This window comes from Triturus cristatus, chromosome 3_2 (assembly GCF_964204655.1).
Source record: "Triturus cristatus chromosome 3_2, aTriCri1.1, whole genome shotgun sequence".
Lineage (NCBI taxonomy): Eukaryota > Metazoa > Chordata > Amphibia > Caudata > Salamandridae > Triturus > Triturus cristatus.
The window spans coordinates 382,831,295-382,855,258 of NC_140584.1; positions in this window are offsets into that span (position 1 = coordinate 382,831,295).

Genomic DNA, 23,964 nt, shown 5'->3' on the forward strand with positions numbered 1-23,964 from the left:
AAGCCCCGGCTCAGATCCGATCCCACACATAGCTACAGTAGAAGTTCCCACCTTACCCGCAGTAGGAGATGGCTATCGCGCAGCAGGGTATTCCGCCAATTCCCGGGGGTGTGTGCAACCGGCCGGGTCTCAGGGGGTAGGGGCTTTGATCCACTGTAATCCCTTTGATGTGGGGTGTTTCCCTTACAGTAGGGGCAATAAACTGCATCCGCAGGGCTAGGTGATGGCCTGGGACCAGTTCGGACAATGGGGCGCAGAGGAAGGGGGTTATCAAAGGAGAGGCATGACCATGTATGGGATGTCTGTCGGATGTGGTTCCGTAGCAGGGTCGCGCAGAAGGAGAGGGTTTACGGCCTGCATGAGAGAGCGGGGGTGGCCGGCGCGTGGGGGATGCTCGCAGCGCCAGGGGAAAGCGCTGGCGATCGAGAATGAGCGGGGAGAGAGTGGGGTGCCTAAAATGGCGGCCGTGCATTCGCTGTGCGTGGTGCTGGGGAGAGGCAAGATGGCGCAGATAATGTTCAGTTTGCAAGCTAAATTTCCACAGTCCTCCCTTTTAACACATCTCGTCAGCTTGCCTGGCCGACGTTTATCTTCGTTAACCTTCAGCTATAATATCGTTAATGTCTTTTGTACATTCCTTAAAGATACAGAGTTTTTAGGGCAGGCAGGAGTAATCTGACACATTTGCTTATAGTTACATACAGGTGATAAAGTAGGCGAGGAGGTAGTACATACAGAGTTACATCAGCTGTGCCGCATGTCAGGCCCAGGGACAGGAGGAGGGGAGTTTGTTTGAGCACAAATAGGATACTGTAAAGCAAACAGGATGTTTCTGGCAAAACAAGGGATATTTCATACATTACTTAAGGCCCAGACTTCGTGTGGATCGAAAATAGTCAGTATAGTCGTGTACATGGCTGGTGTTGTATGAATGTTACTATACAAAGTTACATTTTCTTAACTTCTCAGTGTACAGTCGGAAGTGATTGATGCAACATCATGAAAACTTGATAGGAAGATAGTTAATATAAAAAGGTGGTTGGGAGAGGATTTTCAACTTTGACATGGGTTCTTCTTTCCAGTGTCCTTTTTTTTTTTTAAAGAGCCATCACTGGTAAGCTCTTATTGTTGTTCTTCTTTCGTTGGCACTGTTGAGCACCGGCGGTGGAGCTAAGGTCCAGCTCAAATCCAATTTCTCACGTTGCAGGGTGTGACCATTCACTGTTCTCCGATCACAGCCCCGTTCCTTAACACAGTTCACCATAGGTACTTTGAGACAGGGTACCTGCTTTTTGTTCTTCTGTAGGTAAGTCAGATTCATAATCCATATAAAAGAGGGTGAGAGAGAGAAGGGTGTGACGTGCTTCGGGATGCCGAGGGAAGAGGGGGTGGAGTGGGATCGGATCAAAAATGTGGACCAAGGGGAGCAGAATCTTCCAGCACTGGGCCCATCAATCGGGCCCGACGGGTTGAGACTTCAGGCGCGCTGGTCAGTGAGCAGGGGGGCCTCGATGTAGCCCTTCGCGCTTATCATCCTGAAAATGGTGTCTCGTCTCACGCCCTTTTTGCTTCGTAGCTTCCCCCTTGGTCGATGTCATAGATGTTCCATGGTCTGCAGCCAGGCTGTGCGTCACGTCCGACCCCTCTCTTCCGATGGCCGTAGGTTATCTTTGAATGGGTACAAGAAACAAAAATCTTAGAGAGTTTGGCAGGGAAGACATTCACATACTTCATCCTCTCTCCCAACCACCGAGTAGTTGTGGAAAGGCTTTTATCGGTTGCTGTACGATTGGTGTCCATTAATTCTGATGTTAGTGTGTGCGTTACTAATCTATTAATCATTGCTGTGGTGCAAGTTTCTGTGGGTGTCCCTGTCCATCGTCTGGCCCTCTAGGTGCCGATTCCTGCACCCGATACTGGTTGCAGGAAGCCTGACATCTGTCAACCTTCTAGTCTATTAAAAATTCGAACCGGCTTCTCCGGCAGAGACTCGTTCGTCTCAACACTAGTTTTGTTAATACATATTTCCTTCCGAGGACTGCTAAGTTTATGAAAAGAAAGTGCGAGGTGCTACTGTCACGGGTTCACGAGTATCCATTTCGGGGAGGAACATAAGCTAAGCATTATTTTTGCTGGCGACAATAGGTAACCCTTTATCAGTTTAGGCGATGTATTATTAGTGAATAAGGTCATCAGCTGTTTCGTTCGAAATACTCTGAGGCGGCTAGTATAGGGCTGGGGTTATCTTGGGAGAACGGGGTGCTTTAGACATTCTATTTCGGGGTAATTGGGCGGGGGTAATTCTGGGCGGTGGAGATGGTGTTGTTAAAGCTCTGAAAAAACGGAAACCACTGACATATAGTCCCCGTGATGAGGGCCAAATTGGGAGACATCAGTCGTCTTACCTGTCCTTTCTTTTCTCAGCCAATTAAGCTCAATATTTGTAGAAAGGAGAGGTAGTAACGTGGCAAAGTACGGTCGTTTTGTTTCAGTCAATTTGTTCGAACACCACCGTGCTCCAGGCCAATTATACACTTACCGAGGAGGTATGTGTCGTTAATTTATTCAAAAAGAAAAGAGGGTAGGAAGGCTTTTTAGTGAGGGAGGGAGTGAGAGAGAGAGAGAGAGAGAGAGAGAGAGATAGGTGTGCATCAAGTAGGCTATTTGGCATACATACGACACAAAACGAGGGAGACATGGGCAAGATAATAGGCCACTTGGTGCACACACAACATGGAGTAGCATGGGTCTGTTCCATGTAAGAAAACACAAGCGGGGAAAAGACATAGATTCGGTGATCACGTACACACAAATGCCGGATAGGGTGTGACAGTACATGCATCAAGCGCAGAAACTTAAGACGGAGACTCAGGGCTACGCTGAGTATGGGGACCTCTCCTTTCCTGTCCTCCTTTCCTATGCATGCTGCGTACTTTCAGTATTTTGTAGTTTATCCTAGGGGGTGTCGGACCCTTTATTCTCCTCCCTTTGATCGGTGGGCGAGCACTTCAATCATACAGTGACGCTCTCTTCAAGTGACCTAAGCATGAGATGCATACACATTCATACCGTGTAATCATAGCACACACGCACAATCATGCCATACAGTTTCTCATGTTCTCAATGGTGGTCTGCACTTCACACACTATCTCACAACGTTTGTCTAAATTTTCCCTGATATTGAACTCGGTGCGGTCCATGTCCACTTCAGTCTTCAGTCGGAGCTTCGTCGTGACCTATAGAAGGGAAAAAAGAGGGGAGGGGATGTGCAGCATTCAAAGTACCCTAGCGCGCGCAGACACGAAAAAGTTCTACTTACCACGTACCAGGCTAGTCGCAGGAATGGGTGATACCACAGACCTATTATTCTTTTTGTCCGAGACAAAGATGCTCTAATTTATTTCATTTCCTAAATTCGGGTTCCCTTGTCATACATGCATTTCTCAATCGGTCGTGTATTAAGGTGCAAGATACCATACCTTGCGTTCGGCATATACCCTGAGCTATGGTTGACCATTGTTTAACAACTTTTGGAAAAGATAGGTGTGATGGGTACAAATTCCGTTAATCAAAAAGATTAAGGCAAATGGGGACTGCATTATCTGTTTTCTATTGCTTGGGAGTAACAATCATTTATTTCAAAAGAAAAAATCTTTATCAACCTATGTGATTAGTCATGACACTGATTCCGTAATTCTTTCAAGAGGCCCTTTATTTAAAACAATGTCAGTATATAAGATACGGGCCTACAACCGTTCAGGCCGGCCACGGTGTGGGAGGCGTCGAGTGTCATGAGCAACGTTACTACGGCATAAAATCGGTTCCCTCCCCGCCCCTCCCCGACCATCATGTGTGGAAGCATCGCATATATATATATATATATATATATCTCTCTTTTTAACACAAATGTCACGTGACTGGAACGCCACAAGGGTTTGTAGGCCTCTCCTACATCGGCGCCATCTTGGGGCGAGGTCGGGCCAGAGTACAGTCTAAGTCTTTCCATGAATTAGCTGTTGGACCAGAATTCCTTTCAGTAGTTCGAGAACTTTCGTTAGCGTCAACTTTGCGTCAGCATGGCGTCACTGCGACCCCGTAGAAATGCCATGGTTCGTTCTTGGGGCGGGGCAGCAGGCGGGTTCTTCCGCCGACGCTTCGAACCAGTCTTTCTCACTGCACCAAGCAGAGGCAAGGTGGCTGCCGTCCGGGGCAAAGAGCAATGGCGGCGGTTTTGTCCTTACCGGAAGTCCGCGGGAGTCGAGTGTCAAATGACTCCAGCCGATTCTGCAAGGCTGAGGGGAGCATTTTGTCAAGGGTGGGGCCCACGCCCAAGCAGACAAGCTTTCGAGTCCAGAATTGTCTCACGGTGGGCTTTAGGCCTGGATCCGGAGGAGCCGACCGCCGGAGTTCAAGGGCAGCAGTAGCAGCAGCTCTTCGGTACAGCCACCGGAGAGGAGCCAACAGCAGTAACAACGGCAGTTCGGATGGTACTGCCACCGGGGTGATTCCAGTAGCAGCGACGACAGCAGTTTGGATGGTATCGCCACCGGGGTGGGTCCCCGATTACTTGGCTGCGGGGGCCCACTCCTCGCGTCGGGTGCTAGTGGCGATCCTGGTGAACCCGTGCTTGGGCGGTGGTCCGGTGGTCGCGTGCAGCGGCAGGGTGCAGCTCAGCTGGCTGGTGAGTCAAAGACTGTTGGGGTGCCCTCATCTGCTGGCGAGCCTCCACCTGGGGAGGTGGGGGAGGCCCGTCCGCGTCGCCTCCCCCCGCCAGGGCACCCTCCGTTATTGAAGGAAGAAGAGAATGGGAAGACCCGCACAGCGTGCCAGGGTGCAATTCAGCAGACCGATGAAAAAGATGGATGGGGTGCCCTCATCTGCTGGTGAGCCTCCACTTGGGGAGGCGGGGGAGGCCCGTCCGCGTCGCCTCCCCCCCCACCAGGGCATCAGCCGTTATTGAAGAAAGAAGAAAGAAAACGGGAAGGTCCGCACAGCGTGGCGGACTCCGCCTTGGTGTTGCCAGAACTTCGGCGCTTCGTATAGCCTCCGGCCTATTCGCACAGTCGTCCGCCACTGATGTCAATGGATTTTTGCATGGCTTTTATAGCCCAAAGTCAACTAAAAAGGACCGCCCAAAACAGGCCAATGTTGCAATTTCGAGGAAGGAGAGGCGAGGACGGTGTCACGTGGACGTTAAGGCTTTGGGATGGAGGTTGCAGCAGACTGTCATGTAAATAGTTGTTTTAAAACGTGTTTTAACCTGTTTACCCTGTTGGTGTGTTTGTTATATCTTGTAAGTTATTAAAATGTTATAACTATACTACTTCGTTGGAGTGTTTGTACATATTTGCGATCTGGTGACGAGCACAAGGAGGTTACTGTGCGATCGGAAAAATAACATAGCCCAATTGTGCGCGATCTAGCCCTAGTTTGGTGACGTCGATGGTGGGTGTCAGCAGGCTTCCGTTTGTGCAGGATTTTGTCATGCTTATTGGGCGGGGTGGGCAGTAGGGCAGACATGTTTAGGTAGCGAGAGTAATGGAGTCGGGCTACCTCGTGGCCGTCTCGACCGTGAGCTTGGCTCCTTCCCTTGGTTTCATATGTCCCACAAAGGGCTAACTCCTAGCGTTACTTTAGTTTTTGTAAGGTCAAAAAGGATCCCACCAGTGCCTTTACTATTTTGTCGATTCCTGTTCGTTCATCCTTTGTTAGTCGATTCATTCTGATGGACTCTTTCTTTCTCATCTCAGGGTCATCCAACGTTATTGCCGACGTTGTGTTCAGTACAGGACGCTCGGCCGGCGCGGAGGCCGTGAGGACCGAGGCCCCTGTACTGCTTTCGTTCGTGTTTGGGGGTTGTGGGTGTTGCACTATTGATTGGGAGGGTGCGTATGGAGGGGGCATGTAAATGATCAGGGGACCTAATAGTAATTCATCATTCGTTCGCTGTTTAGAGGATAACTCAGGGTAGAGCAAAGAAGGGGTCCTAACAGCGTACTGGCCTGATGTTTCGGGCTCCTGTCTTAGTTTAGTTTCCCTTCTCTCCTTTATTTCTTCTTCTAACTTTCTAGCGGCAAGGTGAGCTGCTTTTCGTAATTCCTTTTCTGCTTTTACTTCTTCCCTCTTTTTTCGTTGCGTTGCTTCTTTGCGCCACATGCCAATACTGTCAAGCATAGTAGGCGTCGTCTTATTGCTACGCAGAGCTATTTCTAGCGCTTCTATCTTATGGTCGTCGAAGGATCCCATCAGTGGCCACTGACTCTCGGGGTCCTTCTTGGTATATTTATGCCACAGCTTGCTATAAGCTACGGCGACTAGTCCACATTTAGTGAACATGTCCTTATTAGGGGTGCCCTCCAGTGGAGCCGGATGGTTCACCTCTAATAAGCAGTCCGGGCAGAACCAACTACCAATCAGTGGGGAGAAGATAGGCATGACGGGTTTCAACGGGGACAAAAGTCAGCACTACCTATCTTTTCACTGCTTGCAAAGACTAGACAGAATATCTCTATTCCTCGTTATTTGTAAGCAGAGAATACCTCCAAAAGAACCAATATCGAACAACTAGTGTTCGGACAATCAATCAATCAATCAATGGGGAGATAAAGATAGGCACGACGGGTTTCAACGGGGACAAAAGTCTGCGTTACCTACCCTTCACTATTTGCAAAGACTAGACAGAATATTTCTATTCTACGTTATTTGCAAACAGAGAATATCTCAAAGAGCACTATTCTTCAAAACAATCAATGTTCGGACAATCAATCAGTGAGGAGATAAAGATAGGCACGACGGGTTTCAACGGGGACAAAAGTCTGCGTTACCTACCCTTCACTATCTGCAAAGGGAGAGAGAGAAAGTATATCTACTCCTCCCCGTTTGTAGACAGCGAATATCTCAAAGAGAACAATCAATGAGCACAATCAATGAGCAATACTAGTATTCCAAAGCTTCAAACAATCAATCAATTAATTCGCAATTTGTCGTGTATCACGACCTTACCCGGACCGCGTGGACAGTTTCTCGTCTTCCGCCTCCAGCGCCCGATCGTCCTCTACTCTCCGTATTTGCCGCGGCACTCCTGATGGTTCCCAGTCAGGACCGTAGATCACTCGAGAGAGGTCTGCTCGGAACCAGTGAAGTTCGGATGATCGGCTGCCAGACGAGGGTCTATTGGGCAGGAGCTCTCCCGATCGTTGCAGTCGTTCACTCTGTCGTCGGGACCTCTCCCACTGGATCCACGTGTCGCTGATGGGCCCCACGCTTGGGACGCCAATTATTAAATGGTAGAGGCAGTTTCAATCGATAACCCTTCAAGTATTGCCCGGCGGTAATCACCTCTCATACCACTCGATAATTTACCTATGAAAGAGGCAGGCGCCGGAGACTGGAAGGCAGGAAACAAAGTTTTATTCCGTCGGAGCAGAACACATCAGATCAGACAGCAAGGTATCGTCACGAGGTGCTCTAACTGCATCTCTGAGACCTGGTCTCTTATACACAGGTTTATTGCTTTATTACACATAGTACATTCTTGAGATTCCCTTGATGCATGAGAGAACATCCCCTGAAGCCCCGGCTCAGATCCGATCCCACACATAGCTACAGTAGAAGTTCCCACCTTACCCGCAGTAGGAGATGGCTATCGCGCAGCAGGGTATTCCGCCAATTCCCGGGGGTGTGTGCAACCGGCCGGGTCTCAGGGGGTAGGGGCTTTGATCCACTGTAATCCCTTTGATGTGGGTTTTCCCTTACAGTAGGGGCAATAAACTGCATCCGCAGGGCTAGGTGATGTCCTGGGACCAGTTCGGACAATGGGGCGCAGAGGAAGGGGGTTATCAAAGGAGAGGCATGACCATGTATGGGATGTCGGTCGGATGTGGTTCCGTAGCAGGGTCGCGCAGAAGGAGAGGGTTTACGGCCTGCATGAGAGAGCGGGGGTGGCCGGCGCGCGGGGGATGCTCCTAGCGCCAGGGGAAAGCGCTGGCGATCGAGAATGAGCGGGGAGAGAGTGGGGTGCCTAAAATGGCGGCCGTGCATTCGCTGTGCGTGGCGCTGGGGAGAGGCAAGATGGCGCAGATAATGTTCAGTTTGCAAGCTAAATTTCCACAGTGCTGTGCGGCGTGGGGAGCGACCTGCCTGGAACAGTTGAGTTTAACAATTCAACTTCCATGCCTTCCATTGATGAAACCAATTTGATAACAGAACATGAAGAAGAGATTAGAATTGCGGAAATTACAAAGATCTTGGACGAAGACAACATGGAATAGATGAAGAGGGAACTGAGGCTCCCTGCAAGAGTACTACGAGTGTCAGTGGAGATCACTCAGGGGAAAACTATGGAAATAACATCAGTGGAATGGAACTTATCAAAATTAAAAGAACTTTATGTTGATTGCACTCTCGTTCTAGAGTCTGTGACTTTGTGAATATGACCACGTTTATTAGTATGTTAGCTGAGGAACAATTAACACATTTTGAGAGAAATTAGATTTTATCAGATATGAATGAATGAATGAAACTGATCCAGCGGAAGCCATGTAAAATCAATGTCATGAATATTTTCTGATGATTTCCTCTCTGGGCCCATATCAAACCATTTAACAGCCATTGGTCCTCCAATGGATCTTTTATGTGAGCTAACAGAGACTTGGATATGAAAAGAACATGTGGCAAATCCTTATAAGGACCTGGAATAAGAAGATGCTATATTTGTGCTGTCAATATACAACCTTTCAAGATGACATTAATTGATAAACTTACGACAAGAAGTTTCAACACCAAGGATAACATGAATACGAAGATTTCTCTTGAAATAGTTTATCTAAGCCTCAATTTGAATGGTCAAGAAACACAAATCACATTTTAAGCTTTGCATTTAGAAAATCATTTAGTACAATGTCATACAGATACAGACATCAGACATATGATGATTACCTAGTGGACAATAAAAAGAGAGAGAGAGACATATAGAAAGGTCGAGTTCAGCATTTAGGTTATGCAAATCAAATATGCAGAGTTGAAGCGTAAGGAGTCACAAGAATGAGTCCATAAACTATCCAGCCGAAGAGTTATACCTGCACACTTTACCATCCGCCATAGTGCAGGTTGAATCAGTTCAGAAAGTTCAGTTAAAAAAAGTTTTGGCATAGGAACAAGATCAGAGTTCAGTCTAACAGCATGGTAGGCAGGGAAATTGAAAATGAGAACAAGCCCCTGACTCCTCAAAGGGGGCAATTATACTTCCAAAAGTTCTCAGTTTATGCCCACAAAGTATCCGTCCCATTGTACAATATGGTTTCCATTGGTTGTCCACAGTGGGCTGCTCATGGTGTGATCAATACCTCACTAAGAAATCCGGAAGCATTAAGTTATCCTTTTTGCTAAATCATCAATTTCAACAACTTTATAATTTCCATCATTTTCTCAGAAGTAAGAAAATTAATTTGTTCTCTGTCTGTCGGTTCCCAGATGCTCTCTGTGGGTTTGCAACTACATTCTGTCAACAGTGTTGCTGAATCAGGAATGGGCCTATTGTTTATAAGCATAAAAACAAACACACAGGAAAGTTCTCACAGCATCTGAAATGACTACTTCAGCTAGATTCTGCTTTTTGAATGGGGAAAAGAAAGCATCTGAGGCCTACATGAAACTTGGTAAATCATTATCAGTTATAATAATACAAAACACAAGTTAATATAAATAATTCAGTTTTCTTAATAAATTCACTCATTATTTTTTTATCCAAACGTTACATGCCAATATTTGGTACTACTAAAAAAAACATGTCACACATTTTTCTTTTTCAAACAGATTGCTATGCGTCACTTTTGTTATTCACGTTTATTTTTACATATTACTAGAAGAAAACAGCCAATTCTTGAACTTTCAAGCATCTTTAAACTAAACATTTAAATTGTTTTCAAGTGTTTCATTATGTACGCATTTCTTTACATTTATCATGTTAGGTAATCAACAGCTAATCTTTCTGTGTAAACCATATTTCATTAGACGCTTGTTTACATTACATGAGCAAATAACTGTTTTTCTCTTTCTTTATTTATGTCTTTCACATTTTCAGGTTTTCAGAACACTTGGTTTTTGTCATCATCTATTTTGCACAATTTATTAAAATTAGTATTGTAAATCTCATTTAATAGGGAGAATTGATAGAGGCAATCGTCTTTAAAAATTTTAAGCTCCGTCAAAACCAAATGTACTAAGCTCATGCCTACTCCGAGGAGTGTCCCAGCTCTATATACCATATAGGTAGCGTATGATTACTATGCTTAATTCTTTAATACTTCAAGCTGTCACGTTTATATATTTACTGCATTTGAAAAGCTTGAGTTCCAAGATTAAGGGGAAAAAGCATTCCCATATCAAAACTAAGATTGTACATCTGATTCGCAAATACTATATAATGTCAGAATGACCCAGTGATTACCAGTGAGAAGGTAGGCAAACATAGTATAATTGCTAAAGCTTATTTTAATGATCTAACCTAAGGCCCTTATTTGCAGATTTGTGAAGGGGGAGCACCCCTTTAAATCGGTGACTCTCCTCCCCAGCCAAACTTGCAGTTCCCCTACTCAATTTAGAATTGAGGGAGGCACAGTCTTTATACTAGCGTAATCTCTATTGGCTCCGCCAGTGAAACCCCTGAAGTGGGGGTCCACTTGCGAAATGGCCTCCAGGTCACAGAGACAGTTATCTCATTCTATAGAGGGCATACAGGCATGGCAACAAGTAGAATTCACTTTTTGGGGAAAATAAAAATGTTAGGGTGGGCTCTTTCAACATGGCAAATGGGCAGGGCTGTGAGGGTGGCTAAAAAAAAAAAATGTATCGCCTAAGAAGCAAAATCTATCCCTAACACAGAAAAGTGGTCTAGGATGATCATTACCCAAAGTTTTCCTTACAGTAGTGGTCCGAATTGAAACAAAGCTAAGAAAGATGAGTGCAGCACTAACTAACACTTCTCTCAAAGCAAATAGATCTGCATAGATGGTGGCCAGTGACCCAAACTAATTGGTATTCTTACTAGCGGGAAAAATACAAACAAATCTATCTGTTTGATTCGCAAGAGCTGCAGCAGCTGAGACTCCCCTTGGAAAGGTCAGAAGAGGGTCAAATATAACTATAACACCCTACACCCTCAGTCAAAGATGGTCAAATTCAAGGCAATAACATCCAGGTACTTATAGCAGCAGATGGTTCGCCACAAGGCATATCCTGGCTGAGGAAATATTGATCAATAGTAAATGATTTATTCTTAATTTATAATTCCTTAGACACAATTTTAAAAAATCGGTCCAAACCTCTATTACTTTAAGTATTCATTTTAAAGTTTCCATCCAATTCTCTTCAGCTTTCATGTTCTCTTAAATGTGACCTTCCTAAAATCGCATCCCACTTCAGTACGGTCAACATTTCCTTTAATTGCTTTTACAACTGGTGAATGTCTAATGACTGAAAAATATTGATTAAACAAAGGCAAACTGATCAGTATTAATACAAACATTTATCAAGATTTGAAGATTCATATTGTATGGAAGCTTTAAGGAAAAAAATCTAAATGTTTCAGACAATACAATGTCTTCTTCAGTTTCTTTGCCTGTTAGTCGACTTCAGTAATACTTAAAGGGACAGGTCTTAGGCACCCAAAGTTGTCCGAACAGTAGCAGTTGAATGTGGCTAAATAATGGTAGGGGAGTGCCAAGGAGAATGCACATTGTAAAACAGTGTAGTGGTGAGGGAAACTCGGAGTGCTGAAAACAATAGTATACAAATTGGTATAGCACAGTGGCAGGATTACACATGCGGGGTTTGGTGCAGTTGTGATACATGATCTGCGGGCTTCCTCTAACAGAAAAAGAATGGGGAAGTCTACATTCATTGAAAAAACATAGGGGCATATCAGCAACAACCGGCGAGAATTATCGCTAAGCGCACTTAGCGCTAGGATAATTATCGCCGGCTAGCATGGATTTTTATCGCTGAGATAGCGTGCTATTAGCAACGTTTATCGCAAAAGCGATAACAATCCTAGCGCTAACTGCCAAACGTGAGATTATCGCTGGAAACCCAGTGATAATCCCACGAAGTTTGGCGAGAGCTTGTTGATAGGGCCTCACATACTTAGCCATGATATCCACCTTACATAGGATATCATGGCTAAGTCAGTTTCAAAGCAGGCGTAAGGAAAGTAGCGAAAACAGAGGTTATCGCTACTTTTCTTGTCGCTATGCTGCTTTGTGTGAGGCTTGATAATAGGAGAAATGTCGCTTAGCGACATTTCTCCCGTTATCCTGGGGAGGTACGCCCACTTAGCATCTCATTAGAGAGGCAAAGATGGGCGTTAGGAATTCAGGCGCTAAGGCAAGGTTTCACGCGAAAGCGTGACCTTGCTAATATAGCGATAAAATTATCGGCGCTTTTCGGCCAAAAATGGCCGCAAAAGCGGCGATAATTTTATATCGCTGCCTTGTATATATGCCCCATAGGGGCATATTATCAAGACATATGATAAAATTATCGACACTTTAGCGGCAGAAAACTGCCGCTAAAACGGCGATAATGGGCTTGATAATAAGCTCTATGGAATTCCAATTGAAGCCCATGTTACATGTCCTTCACATCTAACCTGGGCTTCAATTGGAATTCCATAGAGCATATCATCAAGCCCATTATCGCCGTTTTAGCGGCAGTTTTCTACCGCTAAAGTGGCGATAATTTTATCACCTGTCTTGATAATATGCCCCATAATCACTTCAACTTTTCATTTCAACATTTTCATACACAAACATGATTTTATCAGCTTTACTCATCAAGTGTTTTTAAACAATTTCCAATTCTCAAAGAAAGTATAGGAACCATAATGGCCCTCATCAAAGGTTTTCCAAGGCGATATGGAACTTGAAACAATCGTCTGACTCTGTACATCATTGAAGTCTTCAGTAATTCATTCATTCATTCATTCACCTGTGTAATAACTCACTCATCCAGCTACAGATTTTTTTCTCTCCTGTCATGATTTAGAATACTTTACGGGTTTGAATACCCAATGTGGTATTTAGGTTGTGGCCTCTTCGTTGTTTATGTTTTGGGTTGAGGGAGAAATTTAGGAACTTACATTTAAAAGTTCAGAGGCTTATCTACACTAGTAAGTGCCTCAGTCGTCCCAAAATCATCTCCCGGTGCCTCAACCGTTGTCTTAGCTCTAGGTTTGTCCTTTCTGCAGAATCAATCTCCTGCTGAACCTAAAAAACACATTTGTGGGCAGTCTGGTATGTGAGAAGTGTTTATAATGTACCGGTCCAACAAAGTTAACCAGTTATTCATTTCCAAACTGTGTGAAACAATATATCTCATATATACAAAACCAGAGCCACTGGAGGACCCTGGTGTACCCAGGCTGATGAATGGCATTGGTTACAACTTCTCACAGGTATCGGTACTTCATACTAGAATATTCTCTGGGGCACACCCAGTAACTTTTGGTTAAAAATCCTGGATGGAGGTACACAAGAGCACAGTGCCACCTCGGTGGATACTGAGGGATACTGAGGGTGTCTCCGAAATTTTGCAGGGTGTGGGAGAAGTTGAGATTATACCATGGTTTGATGGAATGGGCTATGGTTGTGGTGGAGGAGTGGATTCCTCTTCATGTGGAGAGAGGGGAAGGCATAGAGGCACAGGGGGCGAGTGAAGGGGGTTGAGTGCCAGTGGCATATGCAAGTTTAACTGTTTTTGCACTGTTTTGGAAAAATATATTTATAAAAAAAATACAAAATTCTGGATGCTAAGTTTAAAAGACATATGAGGAAAGATATAGGCCATAACAGAAGCCCGTGGACTTTGCCAAGCTAATACTTTCTCAGTTCTAGGCAGACAGGATCTTCTTTTGTGGAATGAGATGAGATAGGCAAGTGGACAAATATTACTCCTGAGACGTATTAAGAGATGTGTCTGTTTTTGCTCGGAGAAAATAGACACAAGGTTATGGAAAATCTGTTCATTTGTGTAGTATTGTTTCAGGCTCTGCAGCCAGGGTGACATCCTCACTACTACTGTGAGGATGAACACATGGCCGTATTGTTTATCCTTGGAGAACAATGAATAAGACAAGTTCATTAGTAATCTATTTGATGTTGTGCCCTTGCTGACATTCAATAATTATGAACTTCTTTCTCACTATAATAAGGGTAACATCCTCTTGGCTTTCACCTGCTTAAAATTGCATGAATTCAAGCTATTCAAGTGTTACAAAGCAGGGAGTTTGCCAGACTGACATCTCAACTGTAGAAGCATACATCTCATCACCGATGCTTCATATATTCTCCTACCATGATAACCAATCCAGAAAATTGGAGATTTCAAGGTGCTGTGTGGATGCTTGATGTGTTTGAGTTCCTTAGTAGTAGGATAGTGAAGGGTATGAACGAAGGCAATGTCACTTGTGAAGCGTGAATTTAATTACAAACATTATCACCATGCACCACGCCCTTATCATCTACATCTCACTCGACCTAAACAGGATCCGGTGTCTGAATAACTCTACTGGCTCTAACTCAGACCTGTAGCCTGTTTTCTTACCTTGCATCACTTACTTTCCACTTTTTTTAGTTGGAACTTTGTTGTTTCCTGACTCTTGGGTCCTAATCTCCTGAACCCAGTTGCCTGATTTATTCACTCACTTGCCTCATTTCCATGCCTATGTCAACTAATCAGTTGTGTCTGCTGTTCTGTGAGGTGGACCGTTTTGTAAAGTACATCAACAAATTACAGAGATTATTCCACCAGTCTCTGGGTTCTCCATTCCCCTTTTCCATGTGGGGAAATCTTTAATTACACTATTGGATCGGCCACAGGATCTTCCATGAGGAACAACATTGGACAAACAAATATCCCACTTTTGGGTTGCTGCTCCAGCAACATATCTGGTCTTCCCAACTCTGAGCATAATTGTCGTGGTGGTCTTGCACAGAAAGCTTTTTAAATGACCCAAATGTTTTAGGTGAAAATTCCCCTAATATCAAGCACATGTTCATCTGGCTACAGACAATGTAGCCCATGTTTGTGGGCATGTTTCTAGTACCCACTAACAGTTCCACTGGTAGAATTGCAGCAAGGGACAATTTCTCATGTCAAGGCTAATCTTATGCTACTGAGAGTTGCATCAGGAGTTAAAGCCCTGTTACTATGGTGCAGATATCTGTATATGATAGACCATTCTCTGCAGCCATGAAGGAGGTGATCCCTTTGCCACAAAGGCAGCCTAAATGTACTCCACGCTTTGATTAAAATGCCGTCTGTGTGATCTCTGTCTTTAGGCTCAGGCCCCTTTATATGCAAGTCTTAGTTTTGTCTCCAGTACACAAGAAGAAAAACACACCAGCAGCAGACTGTTTTAGGCTGCACATCAAACTCCAATCCTAGCAAGTAAAATGTCCTGTGCACAGTTCTTCCAGCACTTGCCGCTGTTTAGTGCCACTGTTGTCCAGATTAAGATACTTATATACTATAGGAAGGTGCACCAGGAAAATAGTCCACATTCAAAATTCTTCTTTATTAATATCCTTCAATATAAACATTAAAATCCAGGCAACGTGTTTCATTTCATACACTCCTGGAACTTCATCAAGGCGCAAATTAGAATATAGTGAAGTCCTACTGGAATTTAATAATCAAATCGTTCCCTAAAACATACCGCACAACATTTGGACAAGGATACTTAACATGGTACCCAGTATGGGGCCAGATGATGCCCGCTGTAATGCTTAATGTGGAGGACGTTGCATCTAAATTACTATGGATACACAATTTGAGTATTAAATTGCAGAAGGACTTCAGTATATACCAATTTTAGCCCTGCTGAAGTTCAAGGAGTGTATGGAATGAAATGCGTTGGCTGGTTTTTAATGTTTATATTGGAGGATATTAATAAAGAAGAATTTTGAAAACCTACATTTGATGTGGACTTTTGTCCTGGTGCACCTCCCTATAGTATACCTTTTTCGTCTCCAATTTCAAGTATAAACAGGTACAGCATTGATTCTCCACCAAAGGCTTGAGTGACACCCTCTCAGTATAGTCATTTCCAGCTTCAAACCTTGGTTAGGTCGTTTCCTGCCTACACTTCTGCTCTCTTCTGAGAACTCCTGATTATTACCATCACCATTCATTCAGAGAACCTCTCCTAGCCTCTCACTGTCACCTCTATGGTGAAGGCTAAACATTTAGTCACAGGCTTACAGATAAATAAAGATGAAATTAAAATTATCCTAACATCTCCCGTTCATGTGGAAATCCCTGAAACTATCAGTTTCTTCCAATGTTCCATACTGTATTTATACTACCTCACTTTAGTGGGATCAATGAGACGGTCAGGATCCATCCATTTAATAACTGATGCACTGTCACCTGTACGTTATGATATAGTTGATCAAATATGCCTGGCATGATCTCTGTTAGATAGGTGTCTTTATATGCCACTCTGTCTAAACATTTATAAATAAGTCTATCTACTACTCCTTAATGTTGTATTTAGGATTTCCATTTCCATTTACTATGCCTTCATTAAAAAGCCCCTCGGTGTATGGTTAATGTGATGTGTATATTATCGTGAGCACATTAGCATGCAGAGACCATCTATGTCAGAATTTATTCTTTTTAAAAGCATGACAAGAAAGAATGTGGGATGAGCTATAGTTTGCCTCAAAGTCAGAAAATCTGGATTGTTCTCAAAAGTAGTAAGTGGTCAATATGCTATAGAGACAGTGATTGATCAGAAATAAAAGGTGCATATTACTTTTGAAAGGTAGGAAGAAATATCACTTAAAAACAATCTTCTGCAGTCTTTCCAAGTATACTCTTTCTCTTATACAATGTTCAGGTAATACCTGTAATCTTGTGTTTAGTTATGAGGAACTACTTTGAATTCTAGCCCTTGCAACAAATATCTGGGCACTGATTGCATCCTGCTATATCTGTTTCAGTCCAATATTGACCTATGAGCATCTTTCTTAACAAATGTACTTAACTTTGTCTGCAATACCTCAACTCCATCTCCATGATCTACTTCAGTTATCATCCTTGTCTTCAAGAAGTGTGACAGGAGTAAGTCTGGGCGGTGAACTCCGCTCACAGAGTTTTCCACACTCCACATCACACGGAGCTCGCAGAGTTTTTTTCCCCGCTCGCATTCGTCAACGCCAAGTTGGGGAGCACGAGCGAGGAAAATCCACCTCCCAGCGAGATTTTTCTGCGTTTGCAATCATCAACATCAATTTGGTGAGCGCGAGCGTGGTAAATCGACCTCCCGGCGAGATTTCTCAACGTGGGTGGTGAGATTTCTCATTGCGAGTGGTCGTGTTTGCTCGCGACCTATAATAAAAGGACAAACAGTTGTGGTATACAATCACCGCATACTGTTGTTCCAAAATTTACCACAATGCTCACTCTTTGGATCAACCGTTTCAAAAGAACCCAGAATTATCAAAATGAAAAAACACAAAGGTAGAAGAGCACAGTAACTAAGTGTAATACTGATACTCATCAAGAAAATTGTTATCTTAATTGGCAAAGATCAATTTAAGAATGCAAAATGAAGATTTCTTTTGTAAAGAAGACAACACAGCAACTTCCTTCTTTTAAAAGGTTTGTATCCTCATTTCTTTTATTCATGAATATTCATAGCAATGTTCACATATGACAAAGTACAGCCTACGCGTTTCGTCCCAACCTCACGGGACTTCTTCAGGACACAGTATAAACATTATTTTGTCCAATTCATCGAAAAGATAAGACATCAGTTACTGAAAATCAGGTGAGATCTATGTACTATACGAATTCAGTTCATAAGAAAGAATCGCATTTGCAAGAGCTATATGTGGCGCAGCAATCCATTCATGTTTGTCAATCCAGTTTTCAATAAAGTTTTATTTTCAGGTTTAAATAACCACACCTCCTCCACAACCCTTCTCGTTCAGCATTGTCAAAGTGTAACTATATCTCTCATCTATGGAATTTCTTAAATGCGTCACTTGGCTAACAGTTTATAATGCTCTGCCCGCAGTGTTACATGTAAAAGATGTAACAGAAGAGGGCACTTTGCAAGAGTATGTAGGTGTCAGGGTTCACGGGAGGTTTCCTCCGCGTAATTCGGAACCCACCACTGTGAATACCATCTTCTCGGTTAAACCGAGTGATGGAATGCATGGGGCTCTCAGTTGGCGTATTTGTTGGCGCCGCTGGATTTCCAATATGGCCGCTGACGCATTCATGGGTCGGCGTTCTAGTCTTTATTGAATTCTAACGCAGCAGGTGAGGCGCGCCTGTCAACGTTCTCGAGCGCACTTCACCAGAGAAATTTTCAAAGCAACACGTACCTCACCGTCGTGGAAGTTAGGGTAGGTCACGTCGAGGATTTTCGTCGGGTTAATCTTCGACGGTCACCATACATACTCAGGTTAGTGTATCTTGATTGTAACTTGAATAGAATGAAGAATCTGTTCCTGACATAAGTAGGGAAGTTCGAATTCTTGTTATGAGAGACAATGAGTAGTTCGGAATCCGGTGACAATTCTGAGTTTATTCCGCAGGAGGAATAAGACTCTCTCAGAGAATTCATAGATTAAACCTGAACAACGCGAAACCAATCTCGCACTGTTCTTGTTTAATTCCTTTTGGGGACAAAAGACAAATAGTGTATTAGCCTTGCAGCTTCCGAGTAAATCTTCCATAGTATCTAAGCAGCGAACAGTACCTCAGACATTATAGAGAATTAGGTTACCAAAACTAGGAAGTCCATTTACGCCTAGCTTACGGTTACCTGTACCTAAGGCTGAAGCTCAACGATAAAAGTACAATATGCTCACGGCTAGAAGATGAAGTAAGTTAACAGTTACACAAGAACAGTGTAGAAATACCTGACAGATAAGATTCACGATACTCACCTTTTAATTCTATTTCCAAGACCCGACACCACCTTCACTCCTGTAAGAAAAGCAGAAGAAGAAAGGGTTAGCAGGAGCCTGAGCAAGACAGTTGTTACACACTCAAGCAACTGAGAAATAGAAGAGAGGTTTGGCTCTGAATACCTCCTGGTAAGACAAGCTAATTCATTACCTCATATACAGTAAGTTAATGCTTAAAGAATTGAGTAGTGAACAAAAGTTAATTGTTGCAGAATCGTTTCTCTACAACGACGAAGATATCCAGGGCTGTCTCTTCTCTGTCCAATTCCCCTTTCCCCCGTCGACACTTGCCCGTAGAGAGTTACACATATTCTCGCGGAAACGTTCCGATGGGGGCATTGGGAAATTAGCATCATTCTGCTCCCGTGTTAGTTGAAGACTGTAAACGCACCTGACAGAGTGAAGTGCCCACGTTGTCATCAACACCTGAGCAGAATGGCGGAAGGGTTAGATCTAAAAAATTTGAGTGAAATACTTGGAAATATACAAAGGGATCTAGGAGCTGTTAGAGAGGAGAATCAAATCTTAAGACAGGAGATTCTGGGTATTAAGGGAAGGGAGACCATTGCTGGAACAAGTGTAAAATCCACAGCCTTTGAAACTCTAGGACAAAACATAAGTTCGAGCTCTGTACCCTTGGGTACCACTCAGGTGGTGCACTCCTTATCCCCAGTAATTCCCCTTGCTCCTCCGGAGCGATTTAATGGAGACACCCAAAAGGCCCAGATTTTTCTGACTCAGTGCTCCCTACATTTTATGTGCCGTCCTGCGATTTTCCCTGATGCTCAATCTCGGGTAGCGTTCATTCTATCTTATCTTAGTGGGGATGCTGCCTCCTGGTCGATGCCCTTAGTAACACAAGATGATCCAATCCTTTACAACCTCGAAGACTTTAAGAAAGAATTTCTTCGTATATTCGATAGGAGAAAAGCTTCACAGGCCACGGATAATGAACTACTAGAGCTTCGTCAGGGTAATAGAGAATTGGTAGCTTATTTGGCTCAATTTAATAAGTTGGTAGTGGAGACGAATTGGCCAATGAGTAAAAGAGCAGCAGTTTTTTACAGGGGATTGAAAGATGAACTAAAAGATGCCCTGTCTCAGGTTCCAAATCGACCCTCTGAAATCTCAGCCTTAATAGACCTGGTGTTAGAGATTGATTATCGCCTAAATGAAAGAAAGGGAGAAAGAAGAAGAGATTTTAAATCAAGTGTCCCCCGGTTTGATCGAATCAAGTCCGAATCAACACGAACTGTTGAGCAAACCACTCGAGAGGAACCTATGCAGATAGGTGCCATTAGAGGCCCATTGTCGCAGGAAGAAAAAGAAAAAAGACGTCTGAATAAGCTATGTATGTACTGTGGAGGAAGTGGTCACTTTGTTAAGGCCTGTCTGAAGAGACCTAAGATACAAAACAAGGAGAAGGAAAACTCTCAGCACCACCAGTAGGCGGAGTTGGACTGGTGGATGCAAGTAAAGACACAACTCCAGTGTATCATCAACTGGCGAACACCTTACAAGTCTCCACACCTCACCTGACCTTAGCCGTTACCTTGAAATTTCGAACAGTGATCTTGCAGGAAATCGCAATCATGATAGACTCCGGGGCAACTGGTAACTTTTGCGATCAAAAATTTGCAGTTCAGATAGGTTTACTGGCAATCAAAAAGGAGAAGAGCGAAAGGGTTAAGGCAGTTGATGGGTCAGACTTAACTTCAGGACCAATAACCAGCCACACTGAATCTGTACAGATAATTACCAAAGAGGGTCATCAAGAACTAATGCAATTTGATCTAATAGATGCTCCTCAATTTCAATTCATCTTAGGAATTCCATGGCTCACTGAGCACAATCCGTCAATTGATTGGGAGGCCAGAACCATAGCCTTAGATTCAAAATATTGTGCCGAACATTGTTTCTCTGAACCAGACACACTAGCTGAAAAAAGTGTGGCCGCGCAACTTTGTGACAATGGACAGACAGTATGTGTAATTCAAACTACTGAAATTCCTGAAAACCTTCAAGATTTCAAGGATGTTTTTGACGAAGCTGAAACAGAAAAATTACCTCCGCATCGGTCTTATGACTGCAAGATAGACCTGGAACCGGGGGCGAATTTACCATGCAGTCGAGTTTACGCCCTCACTGAAAAGGAGAATCTCCATCTAAAGGAATACTTAGCGAAAAATCTGGATAACGGTTTCATTAGACCCTCCCAGTCACCAGTATCCTCTCCTCTCTTCTTTGTGCCCAAGAAAGGAGGAGACCTTCGAACCTGTATAGACTTTCGAGCAATCAATAGAATAACAACAAAGAATCGTTATCCTTTACCTCTGATCTCTGTGTTGATTGACCAAGTTAAAGAAGCCAAGATTTACACCCGTCTTGATCTTCGGGGAGCCTATCACCTAATCAGAGTGCGAGAAGGTGACGAATGGAAGACCGCCTTTAGAACTAAATACGGTCTTTACGAATATCAGGTGATGCCGTACGGCCTATGCAATGCGCCAGCGGCATTTCAGTACTTCATAAACGATGTTCTGAAGGACATCATTGATCTATGTGTGATAGTATACATAGATGACATCTTGATTTATTCTAAGTCTGAAGAGGAACATCACGGACAGGTCCGAGCTGTTTTACAACGTCTCAGAGAAAATTCCTTATATGTGAAGCTAGAAAAATGTTTGTTCAACACCACCACGGTAGAGTTTCTGGGATTCGTGTTGTCACCTTCTGGAATCACCATGGATGAACACAAAGTAAAGGCTGTTGCGGACTGGCAATCTCCAACCACCATCAAGGAAGTCCAGAGTTTTATAGGCTTTGCTAACTTCTATAGGAGATTTATCCATGGTTTTTCTCAAAAGATTCTACCTTTAACCAGATTATTGAGAAAAGGAGTTCCTTTTAATTGGTCAGAGGAAGCTGAACAAGCATTCACCTTATTAAAGAAAAGTTTCACTTCGGCACCTATTCTTCTACATGCGGACCCCACAGAGCCATTTTATCTTGAGACTGATGCCTCCGACTTTGCTATAGGAGGCATTTTATCTCAAAGGCACAAAAACACCGGCCAGCTGCATCCTGTGGCGTATCGTTCTCGTAAACTCAACCCAGCGGAATGCAACTACACCATCACGGAGAAGGAGCTTTTAGCCATAAAGGATGCTTTTAAAGAATGGAGGCATTATCTCATGGGTGCTAAGCATACGGTGACGATATTCACTGACCACAGAAATCTGAAGTTTTTACGTTCTGCAAGAACTCTTACACCACGCCAGCTTCGATGGTCCCTCTATTTTGCGGAATTTGACTTCGTCATCACATACAGGCCTGGTTCCCAAAATGGGAAGGCGGACGCCTTGTCCAGATTGGATACTGACCATCAGAGTATCAAGGTCGAAATTCAGCAAATAATTCCGGCTGACAGAATCATTGGAACCATTTCCTTGGAACCTTTTGAAGATCAAATTCGAGAACACATGACCACTGCTCTTATCCACGACTGGGCCGCTGAAGACCCCTTACGAACTGTCCAGAATGGATTACCCTATCACGGACAAGCACTATTCCTACCCACCACAGACCTTCAAACTAAAGCCTTACGTGAATGTCACGATCACCCTCTAGCAGGTCATAAAGGTGTCCACAAGACAGATTAATTAGTTAAACGAAATTTCTGGTGGCCACACATGACAAGTGACATTCGGCAATATGTTTTGGGATGTGAGATTTGCACTCGGGGAAAATCGGACAGGCAAGCACCAAAAGGCCTTTTACAACCCTTACCAACTCCCCCATATCCCTGGCACACAGTATCTTTAGACTTAATTGTCGATCTCCCATCCTCTCATGGTTTTGACACTATCCTAGTCTGTGTGGACACTTTTAGTAAAATGACACATTTTGTACCTATTAAAGGCACACCAACATCACTACAATTATCACAGTTCTTTAACCAACATGTCATTCGCCTTCATGGCATTCCTAAGGTGTTAATCACTGACAGGGGGTCCCAATTCCTATCTCGATTTTGGAAAGCTTACATAAAAGGGTTAGGTATCGACCACCGCTATTCCACTAGTTTCCATCCAGAAACGGATGGACAAACTGAACGCACAAACCAAGAGTTAGAACAATACCTACGGCTTTATTTGCTTGATGAGGAAGCAGATTGGCCTGATTACTTGTGGTCTGCTGAATTTGCTCACAATAATGCTCAAAATGTTTCCACTGGGTACTCCCCCTTTTTCATAACTTGTGGCAGGCATCCTAATGCACATATTCACTTGTCTAACATCGAAGTCCCTGTAGTTCAGGATTTTGCCCAACGCCTAGTCAACATACACCAATCGGCTACACGAAATTTGGCCGCTGCTAAGGCGTCCTATAAACGTGGTGCTGATCGGAAAAGACGACCTACGCCCATCCTTAATGTAGGAGACCTCGTTTGGTTGTCTACAAAGAATTTACGCCTGAAGGGCACCCATAAATTCCAACCACGTTTTATGGGTCCTTTCCCTATTGAAAAAATCATAAATTCTGTCACCTATCGCTTGACATTACCGGCCACTACTAAAATTCACCCGGTTTTTCATGTTTCCCTACTAAAGAAGGTGCAATCAACCTTACATCAAACATCTCCCCCTGCTCCCATCATTGTTGAGGGAGACCCTGAATATGAAGTAAAGAGAATTTTGGACTCAAAATGGAGTCGCAATCACCTTTTTTATCTCATTGATTGGAAAGGTTTTGGACCTGAAGAGCGATCCTGGGAGATAAGCTCAGATGTCCACGCCCCACGTTTGATCCAGGCCTTCCATGCCAAGTATCCTAATAAACCTCGCTTGGAGGAAACCCCGTTGAGAGAGGGTACTGTCAGGGTTCACGGGAGGTTTCCTCCACGTAATTCGGAACCCACCACTGTGAATACCATCTTCTCGGTTAAACCGAGTGATGGAATGCATGGGGCTCTCAGTTG